The 17,467-nt window shown below is 36.7% G+C and overlaps 1 protein-coding gene across 3 annotated transcripts in view; it reads right to left on the reverse strand.

The window, feature by feature from the left end:
• MACROD2 (mono-ADP ribosylhydrolase 2) overlaps positions 1–17,467 on the reverse strand; it is a 1,883,327-nt gene that overhangs the window by 1,104,492 nt on the left and 761,368 nt on the right. The window lies entirely within an intron of this gene.

Below are 17,467 nucleotides of genomic sequence, written 5' to 3' on the forward strand. Positions count from 1 at the left end.
AACTGTCTGTCTCTCAAGAAGAAAAGTGTACCCCTTTTGTCTGGAAGTAAAGCAATTTAGACTAGAGTGGGAAAAAAAATGGAAACAGGCTCTAGGCAAGGCAATTAGTGTCCTGAGGAGATACCCTTCAATCAATCTTTCTGAGCTAGACCTTTGCCTCCCAGACTATTGGGCTTTTGCAGAGAAATACATTATATTACCATGAAGGGAGTATGGAATATTGAGAGCCTCAGACCATGGCAGGAATGCCATTTTCAGTTCTTAATGCCAGAACAATTCATAATTAATGTGAGTGAACCATGAAGTAGAAAGCCAGGATAGTCTCCGAATTTGCACTGAGATCTCCATGTGATGGAGGGAGTGCAAGAGGGATAAAGTGAATGGATGGGGGCAGGACAGTCTGGTGATGGTGGCGATGGTGGCCATGGCAACACCAAGAGCACTAAATGATCATGGAGTGCCTGGGGTTTGGAAACTACTTGTGGGCTGACAGCATCAAAACCTAGTACTGCAAGTTAAGACTGAAGAAAAAGACTACCACGAGGGAGAATGGAAGAGAACCTGTGCAGACAAGACTATGCATAAAGAGTCCAGTAAAATAGTAAAGAAGTTAAGAAGAGTGAGCAAATAAAAGCCAGCCCAGGCGAAGTACAAGAATTGGATTGGTAATCCCTTTGAAATATTCCAAAGAGAACAAAAGTGGTCAGAAAGAAAAGAGGTTAAAAAAAAAACAAAAACAAAAAAAAACGGCTAGACCATGTTTACCAATTGCTTTTGTCTAAAGGAAAGGAAAGCCGATCTAAATTCCTGTAGCAGATGCAGAGAGGGTGTCCAGGTTAGTTTTAATTTACCTGCCCTCCCCACATTGTGGAAAAGGAAAAAGGAAATAAGAAAGTCACATCAATGTTCTACTGTGTGTGTGTGTGTGTGTGTGTGTGTGTGAGAGTATTCTTTTAGTAAAATGTATTTTGAGCGTACCTCATTATATGTATATTTATCGGTCAATTATATCTATGTACTAATATGTTGGTAAAGCATATATGTTATGAAAAATACACAGACATACAAACTTAGAAGGATGAAAAAAATAAATTTAAAGAGCAGTGCTAATATTTCCTTTAGAGGCCATTAAGGTAGATAATTGCTTTCTCTCCCTGCTCCGACCATAATGCAAAGAGCTTTGATTTTTATATTCTGTAGGCAATAAAGAAACAAAAAAGGTTTATGAACATGACATGAGATGATAAGATGGCTGTTTTAGGAAAATTTAGCCAAGGGATCAGAGTTGGGATGGTGGACGGGGAGCTGAGACTGGTAGACCAGAAGGCAGAGAAGGCCACATTGCCAGTCATGGTATGAAACGATAAAGGCCTAGATTTGGGTGTTGATGGTACAAATGGAGAGATGGGGGCACACATACTCTGGGAATTGAACTTTACAGGAAACAACTATAGAGGTATACGCCTGTGAAGACAGGCAATGGACCCCAAATCTGCCCGCAGACGTCTTTCCTGAAGGTGACGCCTGCCTGTCTCCTTTCATTTTCTGCTCTGATTGGATGCTGGACTCTACTGCTTCACTGAAGAGATTTCAGCATAGTATAGATGGTATTTCAAGTGATGATTTCTTGGATCTGAGAGAAATAATTAATTCCAAAACAAAATAATTCTAGAGATAGAGAAAGATCAATTTGGAGAGCCAAGAGCTTTGAAAATGTCTCAACAATTGTAGGCTGCCATTTTCTACTTTAATTGCACACAGATATCTGGGCTAGATTCTAAACATCTATCTGTCAATGCCCTCTTTAAAGCTACTATATCTGCCTTAGTAATAAAGTGTTACCAAGAATAACAATATATATTTTATACTTTCCTAGGTGTGTTATAAACAGAGTACAAAAGAAAAGAACCATCATGAAAAAAAAAAGGTAGGTCTCAATTTTAAGAAAATACTTCCAAATGTGAGTGAGATACCCAGCGCTCATGATTACTGCTCTGGGGAGACTATAAGAAAGGTACTTAGAAAGAAAATCAATAGAATGTCTTAATGTCTAGAGGGGAAAGTGACATGGCTTTATTTTATAAAACTCCACCCAAAGGAAAAGTCTTAAAATCAGCCTTGGAGAAAGTAGTATCAAGATCATAGAATATTCCTTTATTACCTAGAAGAGGTAATTTCGTTCATGGTCTTTGACTGTGTTATAAGTGGCAGGTAATAAGACAAAACTCAAGTTTACATATAATCATGCCATTTCAACTTTCATTTATTACACTGTATTGCAGTATCTGCCCTGATGAAGGATGTTAGAGCTGAGATTCAATAGAACATCAAGACACTTCTATCTGATCACCTAAGAAAGCTGTATAACAGTGTCATTCAAATATATTATATGTAGTAAGGGCTGCCTTTTTTTAAAGCATTTACTGGAAAGATTAATCTCAGGTATTCTCCAATACTTTAAGCTTGGTGTTGAAAGCTAGAGGAAATATTTCAAAGACCCATTATTTGTTTGTTTCATGACAGTGAAGATGGTAGGGTTTCCCTCTGCCCCTCACATCAGTAGAAAGTTCCTATTAGAACAAACTGCAAAGAAATTAGTTCATTCACTCAATCTACATTCATAAAGGACTTTCTCAATCAAAACCTCTGACTTGATTGTCAGAGAAGGTCTCAAAGGAATGCCTATTTAATTTCTTTTCTTCATTACCTTTATGATAAAGTTATCCTATAGAACGTCAGTCATTTAACTATATAACCAATTCTCTGATTTCACAGTTGTTTTGATGTGTGGAGATTTCAATGGAAATATTTCTAATATGGGTCAAAGGAAGACATTTAGAGTATAAATGATAAAGCAAGCAAAATTAAAATAATATTTGTTAAATATTTTTGAAAACTTTTAGAGTCATTCATGTTTTTGACCTAAAATTTACAAATGGATTTTTTGAAATAATACCACAAGATTCTATTTTCACTCAGTAACAGAAGTGAACCATCATTCCATCATTACGGAATATCTGATGAAGACCAATCACTTCGGCTTATTTGAAAGCGCAGGGTCGTTGCACTAGCCCTGCACTCTTTCAGCCATGTTCCATTCTTGACTCTGAAACCTATATCAGAATCATGATAAAATATTATAGGAGAACCTGTGATGAGCTTTTAGGTAAGAACAAAAAGTAGAGTTAAGTGAAAAAGATTCTTAAGCTTCCAAAATGACCTCCCTTCGAAAGAACCTGTCAACCTTTCCAGCGATGAAACATCAATATTTTTAGAGTCAGTTTAACTCAATCTTCCTTTCTTTCTTTTGGTTTTAATGTATGTAGTCCTGGCTGATAAGAGAACTGATTACAATCCTCCCCAGCCTCCCTGGACACAAATGAACAAGTACCCACAAAGGAAACCCCTGAAAAAAACAGTAAGGGATAAGTTTAAAGCTTGGTCATTTTACCATTTCAGGAAAATAGTTTGAAATGGAGACTCTATGAGATATTTTACAACCCATTTATCTCAAATTCATGCTCCCTCCAGGAGCAGGTAGAGGGGTGTGGGACACACACCCCTGGAAAGGGAGCTGGGGGAAGGAGAATCATTGTTATTACTTTCACTACCCTCTTCAATCTGAGGAAACAGGGAACAAAGGTTATGTGGCAGTTAGGAGATTCATCAGCTGGATATTGAGAATTTCTGATGAACTCTCATCAAAATTTTAGAAAACACCTGCTTATATCTATAATCGAAATTCAGCAGTGGAAGAAAAACTTTTCTAATACAAAATATATATAACCAGCTCTCCTTCTTTCAGTGTGGATTGTACCAAAATACTAGCCCTCTGAGGACGTCCACCAGCAGCATTTTAAACGACCAACAACTCTATGTCACTGCCAATTTGGGGTCATGCTCACAGACGACTGCAAGAGACTAGAGTGAAATTACTTAGGGACCAACTCTGAGTCCCATCAGGCCATGATAAACATTATTTTTTGGGAAATGGGAAACCTCAAGTGACCCAATCCATATAACTTGTTTGTGCGTGTCAGCTGGAGACGGGCCAACAGCCATCACTCACATCATATTGCTTTGTCTTAAATGCTGGCATTCCAGAGGCAGTGTAACTTAAGACAAAAGCTGGTTTTCCAGTGACTACCAAGCACTCAGATTAAATCAAATTCTTATACCCTATCTCTCATTCCATCAGACTTGTGTTTTAAAGTATCAGGAAGCCAAAAGGAGTCTAAAATCACAAAGGGAAATGCAAATCAATCCACAGCAAATCATCTAACAGGTGTCCTGGAAGAGTATTGTATTGCTACTGACATTAACCATTTGCTTATCATGGATACTGTCCTCTTTACAGAAAATATGTGGTTACCCACCCCTCCACAACTTAGAGTGACACAGAGGAAAAAGTAGCCCAAACAACCCCCACGAGGCTTCAAGGGAAAATGCATTGAAATGACTAACCTTTCTTGAGGTCATTGGGCCAAGGGATGGGTTCTTCTGTTTCAAGATAGCTTTCCTCCTGACCCACAGCATATGGTTCCCATTACTGCCAGACCATGACCACAAAGACATTTCAAATCCTTGTGAAAAATGCGATTCTATGTCTCCTGCTCAGTTGTATGTCATAGAGGACAGTTGACGCTCTGGCAGATGAGAGGGAGTGGGGGAAGTGTGGCAATTGGGATTTAATCCACGCCATCCCTTTACATGATATGACTAAGTCTGTAATAGAAACCTTCTCGCTTCTAGTTTCTCTTTTATCTTACAAGCCACTTAATGCTCATGAGGGACAGCGAACACACTTCAGGGTATCGTGTTTAAGCTCTCCAAAGATGGGAAACAGCTTTATCAAGGGTGACAGATTTGGCACTAGTGACAAGCATTCACTAATCTGCTTTTCAAAAAACTTTTTTTAAGGGAGACAAAAGTAAATTTATGCTATTTAATCTGCATTAACACGGCAAACAATATTCAGTCTGTGATGATTAAGCAATGTTTATGAAATTATTTTGAATAGATATTTACTAGTAGGCATTACAGTTGCCTCAGAACATTAATAATGAGGACAAAAATTAGTCAACTAATACAAGATATTCCACAAGGCACCTTTAATCCATTCAGATTAGTCAGACTTTAGATATGAGCATAATAATGTTCTGCCTTATTAGATTTCACAAATGACATTTTCTCAATTTTTAATATAACATAAAATGTAGAACTATTGTCTGGTCTTGTAAAAGAATTTTATACAATTAATTATGAGTTTCAAGCACACCCTAATTTTATAGTAGTTGATTTACAGCATTTCTCTGGGCACTGAATTTAATGATTCCTGACAAAAGAGACGGGCAAAAGATTACACACACACATACACAAATATTTACACAAATATAAGCAAATAACTCCAACAAGATATTTGTTTAACAGTGAAATCCTACCAACCAGGAAAAAAAGACTTTCAGCCACTTTCCTGTGTGTATCTTTGTTAATCACTTTTGTCCCATGGTATTAACTTAGCACTTTTTCAGTTAGTCCTTCTCATCTGTTTGCTTGTTTGCTTTGGCTGTGCTTTACAGCCCTCATTTTCCCTTTGGGTGTTACTCCATTTCTGTGATCATTTTTGGTTGGAATGTTTCATGGAACCAACAACGACAACAGCATTCTGACGACTCCCCATGGAGCTCAAATGGAAATAATATTTTAGTAAATGCAAAACACTAATCAAATGAAATTCCCTGGTTGAGCGTGATACAGGTAAATCTGTCAGTATCGTATTTCCTATGTAAAGCATGAGAAATTGTTATACTAGAATATGGTTTTGCTAATTAGTGGGAAAGATTGATCAAAATGATCATTTTATTGAGTTGACTGTCAGTTCCATGAAAAAGTGGTCTCTCTTATCCCAAGTACCCTTTTTTAGGGTCATATCAGACACTCAATCTCAGAAATTAGAAGGCAGGAGTTTTCAACATACAGTGAAGTCCAGAAATTTACAAAGAAATGCAACTACTGAAAGGAAACATATTTCAAAGGCTTTGTGACATGTTCATCCATACTGCAATTTGTTAAATAACAGGAATACTAAAAAGTTGAGCTGTGTTTGTTCTCAAGGATACACACAGATATTATTATCCTCACTAGGGGTTCCTAAGCACATCTGAAGTTTTGCATTGCTGTAGCAAGCTTATTTGTTAATTTATGTAACAATTCCCTGTCTGTTAGACAATCAAAAATGTCCTAATGGTAAGCCTCTGTCTTAGGAAGAAATTCATTCATAGCCTGTTATATGGTCCTTGGGAAGACAAAATTCATTTTGAAAATCTAATAATACTTTCTAGATAGTATGCATATATAATAAACACTTTCCACTTTAGTCTTTAGGAATCAACAATGAACAAAAAGGAAAAAAATCATCTACCTTTAATTTACAGACCAATCTATCACACCTTCCTAATCACACCTCTCTAATCACAGGATTTCTATCTCTTGTCTTTTGGGAAAAAAACTTATGAACTATCTGAAGCACAACAGCTTTTTTTACAATCTACTTTCATTCATTCTTTCATCAAATATTTCTCGATCATCTAATTTGTTATCTATTGTTAGCTATGTACAGACATGTTTTTGGAGGAGGGAAAATTTCAGTTCCTATGTATATTTCTGCCAAACTGACTCATTCAACTTGGTATTCTGTTTCAAGGTCTGTCATCACCAAAAGTTAAGATATAGCTCTAAAAGCTTGATTTCCTATTAACAACCCTTTACAGAGCTCTTGCCCATAAATTAATCCTCAAGACGCTGGTAGGGGAGGGTTTATATAGTCAGCTCTGTCTTCTAGAATTTGATTAAATAGTACGGATTAAATAGTATGGATGGCATGTATAATTTTATACATTTCTATTATATTCCATCGGAGTCACTGCCATTTTAGATTAAAGAATCCTGGCTCATACGGAGAACCCTTCATAGCCTTGATCCTCTTTGGGGCCTCTCTGTGAATCTCCTTTGCCTTCGCCTTCTTTGAGGTACAACCAGCTGGTTCATACCCAGCATCCCTGCCTGAATCTTCCTGAGGATAGCTTCGCTTATTGATGGATAAAACTGAGACTCTGGGATTTGAACCGATTTGTGCTGTAGGACCCTTACCCCTCAAGATGCTTCAATACAAACTATTCCCAGGCCCTGATTTTGGGAAACTCTGCACACACTAGTCCTTCTTGAATATTACACTTCATATTAGCTAACTGAAAGACGCTGGTATGCACTGTAGTAAAATTAAAATGACCTGATTAACTCTATTTCACCTATCATTTCCCAAATACTTTGGAGTTGGGAACCTTCAGTCTTTTGTGTGTTTACTGATTTGGGGTGGTTTTTGTGTGCTTATTTGTTTGTTTTGTCTAATAACTATGAGCAATCTAGCTTTCAGGAAATTCATACACACACACACACACACACACACACACATATGTGTATATATCTCTGTGTGTGTATGTATATATACATATTATATATGTGTGTGTGTGTGTGTGTGTGTGTGTGTGTGTGTATGTGTGTATTTACTTAAGGATCTAAACTGGTTTAGCAAAAATAGGAATAGAAAAGCCCATGGTAAAACCTTTCATTATGGTTATTATTTGGCGTACTGACATTTCTACCATGTCTGTAGTACATTTATCTGACTTTTTCTGAAGAAGCAATGTGCGGGAAGGCTAGCTGAATAAATAGTACTTAGCTCCAAGTAATACCAAGGTAATATTTGTGATGGGGCCAAGCACAGTGTCTGGCATCTACTAAGAAATAGGTAATAAAGATAAAAATGGAATTGAAATGGCAGTGGTTTCTTAAGTTCCAGTTTCTGAGAGGATGGTGTAATGACCCCTCCCAGAGCGATGGCAGTAACAATCACTCTGGTCCAGTACCTAAGCAGGTGACAATTGACTCTTAATGATACTCTGACCTTGGACATCTGCAACCAGGTGGGCTCCTCTGAGTCAGTTCCACAGGGACTATGCTCCTGTGTTAGTCCCTCTGGTTGTTTCCTTCACCTTCATTCAAGCTTTTGGAAGCTGGATTTTTGGATCTTGTTACCAGTGAAGCAAGAACTGAATTCCAGACCTTGCATATCAGTGTCCTAGTGGTTGAGCCCAGATGAGGGCTTTCCAAACCTTCCAAATGCTAGCGTTTCTCTAAACAGGGTACTATGTCAACTGGCTTAGATCTCGCCGTCTATCTGCCCAGCACAGAATCCTGGACTCACCATGGACTATGGTTGTTAACTCATCTTTCTTGTGTTCTTTCATTTATGAGCAGAACTCTTGTTTCAAATGTATGACTTCATGTGTTCACCTTATTTTTTTTCCTTCTTTTTTTTGAAGTATAATTTATTTACAATGCTGTGTTAGTTTCTGGTGTACAACAAAGTTTATATGTGTGTGTGTATATATATATATATATATATGCACACACACATACATATACACACACACAATATATATATAAATACATATAAATGTTTTATATATATATATATATATATATATATATATATATGTTCTTTTTCAGATTCTTCTCCAATATAGGTTATTACAAGATATTGAATACAGTTCCCTATGCTTTACAGTAGGTCCTTGTTGTTTGTTGTTTATCTATTTTATATATAGTAGTGTGTATCTGTTAATCCCAAATTCTTCATTTATTCCCCGGACACTTACCCCTTTGGTAACCATAAGTTTGTTTTCTATGTCTGTGAATCTACTTCTATTTTGTAAATAAGTTCATTTGTATCATTTTGTTTAGATTCCACATATAAGTGATACCATATGATATTTGTCTTTCTCTGTCTGACTTACTTCACTTAGTATGATAATCTCTAGGTTCATCCATGATGCTGCAAATATCATTATTCCATTCTTTTTTATGGCTGAGTAATATTCCATTGTGTGTGTGTGTGTGTGTGTGTGTGTGTGTGTGTGTGTATCCACCTTATAGTCTGATTCCTGAACCTCTGCACATAGAATGGTCTGGAGTTCTAAGGCTCTCTTTTCCCTCATGTGTCCAAAACCCAAGTAATAAATAAAAAACAATGGTAAGAGAACCAACACTACCAAGGAACTGATACAGTTTAAATAAAATAGTTGTTATAAAGGAGTTTGTGCACATATAATAGCAAAACTGAATTCAATAAGTCTTCTGTTTAGTTCTATTTTACCATGATAAAGGGAGAGTCAGCTTTAACAAATCAATCTCTCTTTATCATTCACTCATTCCAATACATATAAATTCTCATAGACACACAACTAGTTAATGAACAGAGAGGAATCATTAACGCACATTTAAAAATTTTGCCTCCCTGTCTATTATCCTAAATCTACTGAGCTTTAACAATGACTAATACAGTCCAGAAGATAGAAGAATAAAGTCATTTCAGCCAACGATTCTGGTTGTTCATGAGTAGATATTATAGTGCAAAAGATTTTGTAAATGTAAAAATGACCTAATATATTTTGAAGAATCTTAAAATAGCTAAGTACATACAATAAACACACAGAATAAAGAAACTGGATAGCCTATGATCTCCAACATACACTGAACTGGTTCCTTCTGATTTTAACTCTTCGCTTCCATTGAGTCTGCAGCAGTTAGGACCCCTGATTTATACCAGTGGGAACCACTTACTCACCACCATTGCCAAACATCATTTTATGTGACTGAATCGATTTTACGACAAAGCGCAATCTTCCCTCCCTAACACTATTCTGCAAAGTCGGTCATGCTAAATATTTTCTATCAATTTATTTCCACTTCTAGTATTTTCTCTGAAGTTTGATTCTTTTACCTAAAAAAACCTACACTAGCAGCAAGGGTGAAGGTCACAAATCGGCATTTCTTCTTAAAATATCTCCATTTAAATGCAAATTTTGGCCTTTATTCCTAACCTTTAAACAGTCATTTCATAGAAATGAAAAAAGTAACAATAAATTTTGTGTGTTAATATCTGCAGAGTAGCACTCGAATGTGTTATTTAGCTTCATTTGTGCTGTATAAACCCTATATTTTTAGAACCTGATGGATGTCTTTAGGGACAAGTAGTATTTTCTCAGAAAATTCAATTTTTAAAAATTTAAATATGAATAGAATAGCTTTAATCCAACTTTAAGAAAATAGAGCCTCATCATTTTTTATAATTTGAGTAACTAGAAGTTGCTACCTTTCTTTCATTATACTATTTTTATTTAGCTTATGCAATTTACAAAGCTATGGCAGTCATTAGTGACAAATTACGTGGAATAGTCTTCGCTATTGTTGAAACTAATTTAAATACACTTCTATGAATATAAAAATGTAAATCAATAGCATTTTCTACTTGCATTTCAAAATGCGATCATTGAAAACACTATAAAATACTACTTAATAATGAGGCGACAGTTTTGTCCTGGTGACTAACTTTAAGTAAAATTAAAATGATTAAAGTTTTAAAAGAAAAAAAAGCAGCTATTCAGAAAATATTCAAAGTTTCAAAGTATTAAATTAACTTAGAACTTCAGAATTATTACCGGAATACAGAATCATAAAGGCAGATTTTCATGTACCAAACTGTTGCCTTTTCAATGCCTTATAAAATAGCATAAGACTTATTTTGTGCCTCCAGCATCTCCCCTCAGCCTGTCTGTGGTGTGATTTCCTCTGTAGCTGTTGAGGGTGGTCTCTTCACACCAAGACAGTATTTCTTTCAACTTTCCTTCCTCCTAAGCCCTGGCAGACATCTTAGCCCCCACGCTGGGTAGGTTGGGAGTAAAAGGGTCTTAACACCCTTTCCTCCAAAAAACCTTCACAAATGGGTGAATAGGAGTTAGTGATTAATGCTGGAGTTCCTGATCCTTTAGAGCTGCGTTGTCCAATAGAATAGTCACTAGCCATCCATATATAGCTATTTACATCTAAATTAATTCAAATTAAATACATTCAAAATCCAATTCTTCAGTCACACTAGCCATATTCCAAATGTTCAACAGCCACATGGGCTATTACAGAGGACACTGTGGACACAGAACGTCTCAGTCATCAGGGAGCCCTATTGGACAGTGCTGTTTAGAGGGACATTTCTGAGGCTGTGTGTTCTACCTTTTCCTTCAGGACTGAGCCTCAGTTGCCCACAGAGGGCACCAGCTTGAGCACGTATCCTTTGTTGGGTTTCGCCCTGTTCTCCGGCTCCTCCCTGCCTCTTCACTTCTACTTCCTGGGATGATAACCAAATAAACTACTTGTACCTAAATCCTTGTCTCAGTCTCCACTGTGTGGGGAACCCAAACTGAGGAAGGTAACATCTTAACATTTTTGACTCTGCTTTAGTTAGAAGAATGCCATGTTTAACCAAGATGTAGACAGGAATAAGATAATCATAATCAATTAAATTACATGTTTTTACAATTCCTTCTCCCCTCACTTCCCTGGGCTTCATTCCTCTACTAGTTCTGTAAAGACTGGTCTTCACTGAATTGATCAGGCTGAGGAGGGAACAGGACAGTGTCACAGGCCTATAGGACAAGGCTAAAATACTGTGTTTTAGAATTAAGGAAGATTGAAGAATGAGAGGGGTGGACAGGAGAGAGGTAGAGAGGAGAAGAGAAGAGAAGAGAGGGTGCCCTGGGCAGGGAACTCTGGAGAGCGTAACTGAAATAGGTGGGAGTATTAGGAAGCCCGGATCCACATCTTCATCTGCTGCAACACTCACTGTCCCCTCCCTCCCAGAAAGACCTTTAGGAAAGACCGCAATTCGTTTTCAAGGCTTTTTGGAATTAGACTTCAACGTCTTTCAGTGGTAACACTGGTCTTGGAGGGACCCAATGCAGGCAGGGTGCCTCCCCAAGAATAAAACAAGCTTTCAGTGTGAACCTCACATTTTTCCCACAGTACCACGTACTTGTCCTGCAGTACCAGTATTACTTAATGCAAGAAAAATAAAAAATGAAAACTATGGCAAACTTATAACAACTGGACAGCTCGACATTAACAAAGTATCTTTTCCTAATATTGTGGGAATTACAATTACCTTCAACATGTATGTGTGTTTAGTTATTGGCAGCATAGTTAAGGTTTAAAGGGCAATGTAACTTCTGGATGATTTCCAATTTCAGCATTGTATTTAGTTTATGGTAAGTGTTAGTAAACTTTTATAATTGTCTTGGCAGGTGGCTACTAATGCCATTAGTAAGTAGCCCTTGGACCTTTATAAAAATGAAAGTTTCTGAAATCATCCATCATTTTACCATGGAAGATCTATCCACTAGTGGGCTTTAAGCCATATTTTAAATATCATTACGATAGAAATTTCAGTTTTTTCTCCCTTATTTAAGATTAAGGTAGACTATGAAATTAAAGATAATAATAATTTGACTGAAAATGTAGGTGATTTGATCACTTGTTTGTAAATCAGGGTATTTCTGCTTAACATATATTTCTCAATTTTGTTATCTAAAGAGTAAAACAGCTTTCAAAGCTCATCATACATTATCAATGAAATTGAGATACACTGACAAGTAAAGATATATGCATTAACTTGTGCACTCGCCACAGAAATCTCCCATATAGACATACCAACTTTCAGCTAATTGCATTTATTGGTCCCTTTTTTTTTTTTTTTTAACTGGGGTGTGAGGGGAGTAGAAATGTTGAGAAGTGATTGCCAAAGAACAAATCTTACATTGATATTCCAATAGGATATCTGAAAAGACTTTCCACTAAACATTTTTTTTCCCTGTAAGCCTGGGATTATGTCTTCAGTCAGCCAGATCGACAAATTGGAGACATTCATCAAACAAATGGTAAATTCTCCCACTCATGCATCCATTCGTTCACTCGTCCACAACATCTGTTAAGGATATAATTGTGTCAGTCACTGTGCTGGATGGTAGGAATCTAGAGAAGTTAATGTATTCAACAAATATTTATTGGACACGTATTTTCTGTTAGGCCTTGGGTAGGTGGTAAGGTAAGTGTGGTCACCAGTTCCTTCCATTGAGGAAACACAGGAGTGAGGAAACCAGGTGAGCAAAGTGAGGTTTCTGATGCTCTGCAATGCAGGCCACCCCAAGGAGGCACACTCACAGCCACCGGCCAGAGTGAAATGTGCAGATAAAAAACCAACACCGACCTTTAACAGTACGTAGAGAGCAAAACTCGTTGCCACTTGGACTCGGTACAGATAATGTCAGTTTAAATTATTTCTAAAGGCATATTTTTAAAGGATAAATTTATTACTTATGAGGGCATCTTTCTAGCCAGCACAGCAAAAGCAGGTTAATCTCTTGGGTCCATTTGATAAAAGTAATATTTCTGGCTGGTCCAGTTACGGAGAACTTACTAATTCTCAGATGCCTGAAGATAAGTTATTTTCTCACGTAGGTTACACAAGTCCTTCCCCTGTGGGTCTGGCCACAACATGCTTCTGTCTGGTAATTCCCTGCCAGTTAATAGCTTGACCTTATTTCAGGTCACTCTTAACTGAATTATTACATTTGAATATGGCTTCCTCCCAATCTGCATGTTGGACATTCAATAAATCAATATCTAGATTGCTTACTGATTTTTCTAGTGCTATACCAACATGTAGACATGTCATTCAGTTTAAGCTCCAAATTAAATAGAAAGAAAGATTACATTAACAGGCTCTTTCTAATAAGTGAAAACAAACCGCATCATACTCAAATTTGAAAGGTTTATATAAGAATCTGATTGTTTGAAATCTCAATTTGTAAGCAGAAAGATACCATCCCTAAGAACCTTGCCAATGTTTCATATAACACAAAGCTTAAGCATTAAAGTTAAAAAAAGAAAAGGAAAAAAAGACTCTAAAAACCATTGCAGAAGTAAAGCACACAGCATAATGTTGCCCGATTACCATTCAGAGAGTCCCAGCGATCACAGCATGGCCAATTCAAATTTCAGTGATGCCTCTTTAAGTCTTAATGAACCGTAGTGCCCTAATGAGAGGTTTCACTGAATCCTAGTCAACCAAGCATGCACTTCACAGAGAAAAAAGAAAACCAGCAACCCACTGCATCCTAAATGGTGATATTTGCATCAACAATGTTTATAGGTCATTTTTTTCCTCTGGATAAAGAAACAGAGTAGCTATAGTCCTGTGGGACTCATATATAAGAACGTTCACTTAATTTAACATAAAACTCGCTTTGCATCATGGACTATTCTGTGTTAATTCATCAATGCTAATAATTAATCCATTAATTGAACTTCTTTTAGGGAAATAGTGTCTGCATAGTTTTATATAGTAAAAGAACATTTTGCAATTTTTATCAAAGAATCAAAGGTATTTTGTCTACAGAAAATTAATGCTGAGACTAACTTTAAAAAATTGATTAATTGGAAACAAAGATATTCAGTTAGTTACTAGTGATTTTGGTGAGCGTGGACAGAGGGATGAATGGAATATGTCCAAAGAGAGAAGGTCAGACTTAGAGGCATTACTTAGAGGCATTTCCAGCCTAGTTATGGTGCTCCAGGCCCTCTCCTTTTAGCCAAAGACTCTTAAAGATGACTATTAGACAACTGGGTCTGAAACTCACTTGGCTCCAAGAGTAGCATTGAGTAACCTGAATATATTGCCCATAAGATGAAATCCCATTGATGTGCACCTCTTTTGAGTATGGGCATCACTTTTTCCTTTAAAAAATGGTTCTGGACCATCGTATGTTAATCATTGTACTTTTGGGCACAAGGAAGAGAAGGGAGTGGAAAGAGACTCTGTAGAGTATTTTTTATTGTCTAGCCATAAAATGGAATAAAACGACCTGACTTACAATATGCCAAAGCATACCTAGCATTCCCCAGTAGGAATGTAATGTTTAATGGTTGCTAGCATGATGTAACTCAGGGTGTATTATATCCCATCTACAGCCACACCTTTCAAGTGTCAAATATCATTTCTTTAGGGAGGCTTTTCCTGACTCCCCACACTAGATCAGGTTCAAACTCCCTATAACTTTTCCTTCATAACACAAGTTCCAACCAGAAGGTATTTGCACTATTATTAAGTCAGATTTGTCTCCACTTATTGCATGGTAAGTTCCAGGTGAGCAACAGAGCCATCTGTTTCACATCACTGTTGGACTGAGCACAATGCCTAATGCATAAGAAGCACACAAATGGCTGTAAATGAACAAATGAATGACCATGCATCCAAGTTAGTCCTAAAAGTAAAGTGAGAATCAGGCAACGTCCTACACAAGTGTGTTCTAGAGGGTATTTTAGGTAGTATGTCTGAAATATAAACATTCATAACCTTTCACCTTCTTAAAAAGAAGCTGTATGTTCAGGAATGGCAGAAAAAACTTCATAATCACAATAGCTCAGAATCAACTTAAATTTCAACAGCAGGTAATTAAAATAAATCACGGCACATTAAGATGTGCCAAAATAGCCAAAAATTAGTTGCATGGACTAGCTGCAAACAGCATGCATAAAACACACAGAGGAAAACTTTATACATCTACATACATACAAAAATATATATGAACAATCCTGAAAGACTATCAGTTACTAACAGGATTTACCCTTAAGTTGTGAGACTATATGCCATCTTTATTTTCTTCATTATGCTTTTCTAGTTTTTCCTAAACTTTAGACATGAGCATGTATTACTTTCCTTTAAAAAATTAAAATTATTAAAAGAAAAGGTACCAGGAAGATGGATTATGCCAATAACATGGGTAGAGTATAATGCTTCTTTGATACAATTCTTTTCTACTCTTATGAGATTACGAAGTCTTCTATATTAGATATCATGTAAAAAAATTAAAAAGTTACACATTTTGAACTACTATCAATAAATATTAAATGGGGGGAGGGTAGAGCTCAATGGTAGAGTGTGTGCTTAGCATGCATGAGGTCATCAGTTCAACCCTCAGAACCTCCATTAGGAATAAATAAATATCTAATTACCTAACCCCCACAAAAAAATTACTAAATTAATAAATAAATAAATATTAAGTGTTTATTCAGTTGCAAACAATAATTAAGGCTGTGAAATTAAGCTTTTTTGAATAAAAGCTAATAGAGGGACCACAGCAAGGCGTATGTTCTGATAGCTCTCTTTTGGCATGGAGAATATGTGTATAATAAAAGTAAAACGAAGTCAAGGATTATTACATCAACTGTAAAATAAAATCTCTGAAGTCTCTCAGGGTGCAAAATGTAGGTCAAAAGAAAATTTTAAACTTCTTTTCTACAGTTGTGGCCAATGGCAGGTGCTGTGGTTTGTGACACTGGATAAGTAGCTGAAGTGACGCTTTAAGTCTCAGAAGAGGGGTGATATCTACCCAGAGGTTACGGCGAAATAAGCCCAGATACCATGTAGAGAAAACGTCCACGCCGTCCCTGGGATGTAAGCTGATTTCATTACTGTTGTTGTTGGGGGAGAAGTTTGGATAGAAAAACAACTTGCACAAATCATCAGCATAACGCTTACAACCTCCTACTTGATGAGTCTGTATGAAAGGAGACTAACTACTGTGTAATTGACAAGCAAAACCCAAGGATATCAACAGAGAGCTCAGTAAGTCATTTGAGGCCAACTTAATTTTTTAATGTACTTGGAGTAGTCCCCGAGCACCCCAGGGCTGCTCGAAGTAGTTCTGTAGCAGCAAACGTCACAGCCGTCCAAGGACGTGGGGATGCTAAGGTGGCATTCTTCATAAAATAAAACCAGGCTGCTGCTCCCCCGACATCATAACAAAGCCCTGATGGATGTGCGCTCTTCGTGCTGAATTGATTTTTGTTAAGTCTGAGCTCTCATACTATTTTATCTAATGTGTCTAAATAAGAGTGTTGACTCCTTAATTTACTCATTTTAACACCAGCAGCTTCCAGGACTCCATTAACATGATTCCGCATTTAGGTTGTCTGATGAATTTGCTAACCTCAAATGTATGAAATCTGAATCCTTGAAATTGATCACACTGCCAGGAAAACCATTGCTTTTAAGACCAAAAGGAACTTGCATATCAACATTTTAATGAGTCACATCCATAAACACGTAAACCAGAGGGTACGGGTGAGTTAATTAGGACACAGTTTATTAAGAGAGGTGATTGTATGGACATGTTACAAAGGAATCTGAAGGTCCTAAACAAGTAGTTTAATGTTTTGCCACTGAAAGAAGCCATAGGAGAGAAATTCATTGGAAAGAAATCCAACAAACAGAATGCAATTCAACAGACAGACAAATTCTGCCCAAAGCAAAACAGACTATTAGGGTCTAGAGTAATTGGAAATAAACAGTAAATTTTGTAAGAAAATAAAATAAAAAGAAAGTGAGAAAAAGAATCACTTCATGTAATACAAACTGTTTTCAAACAAATTGAAATCACATACCAAAACAGAGGATTATTTTAACCAAGGCAAATTTTAAAAGAATTTCTGTTGGGGACATTTGTATGATATACAG

The sequence above is a fragment of the Camelus bactrianus genome, chromosome 19 (assembly GCF_048773025.1).
Source record: "Camelus bactrianus isolate YW-2024 breed Bactrian camel chromosome 19, ASM4877302v1, whole genome shotgun sequence".
Lineage (NCBI taxonomy): Eukaryota > Metazoa > Chordata > Mammalia > Artiodactyla > Camelidae > Camelus > Camelus bactrianus.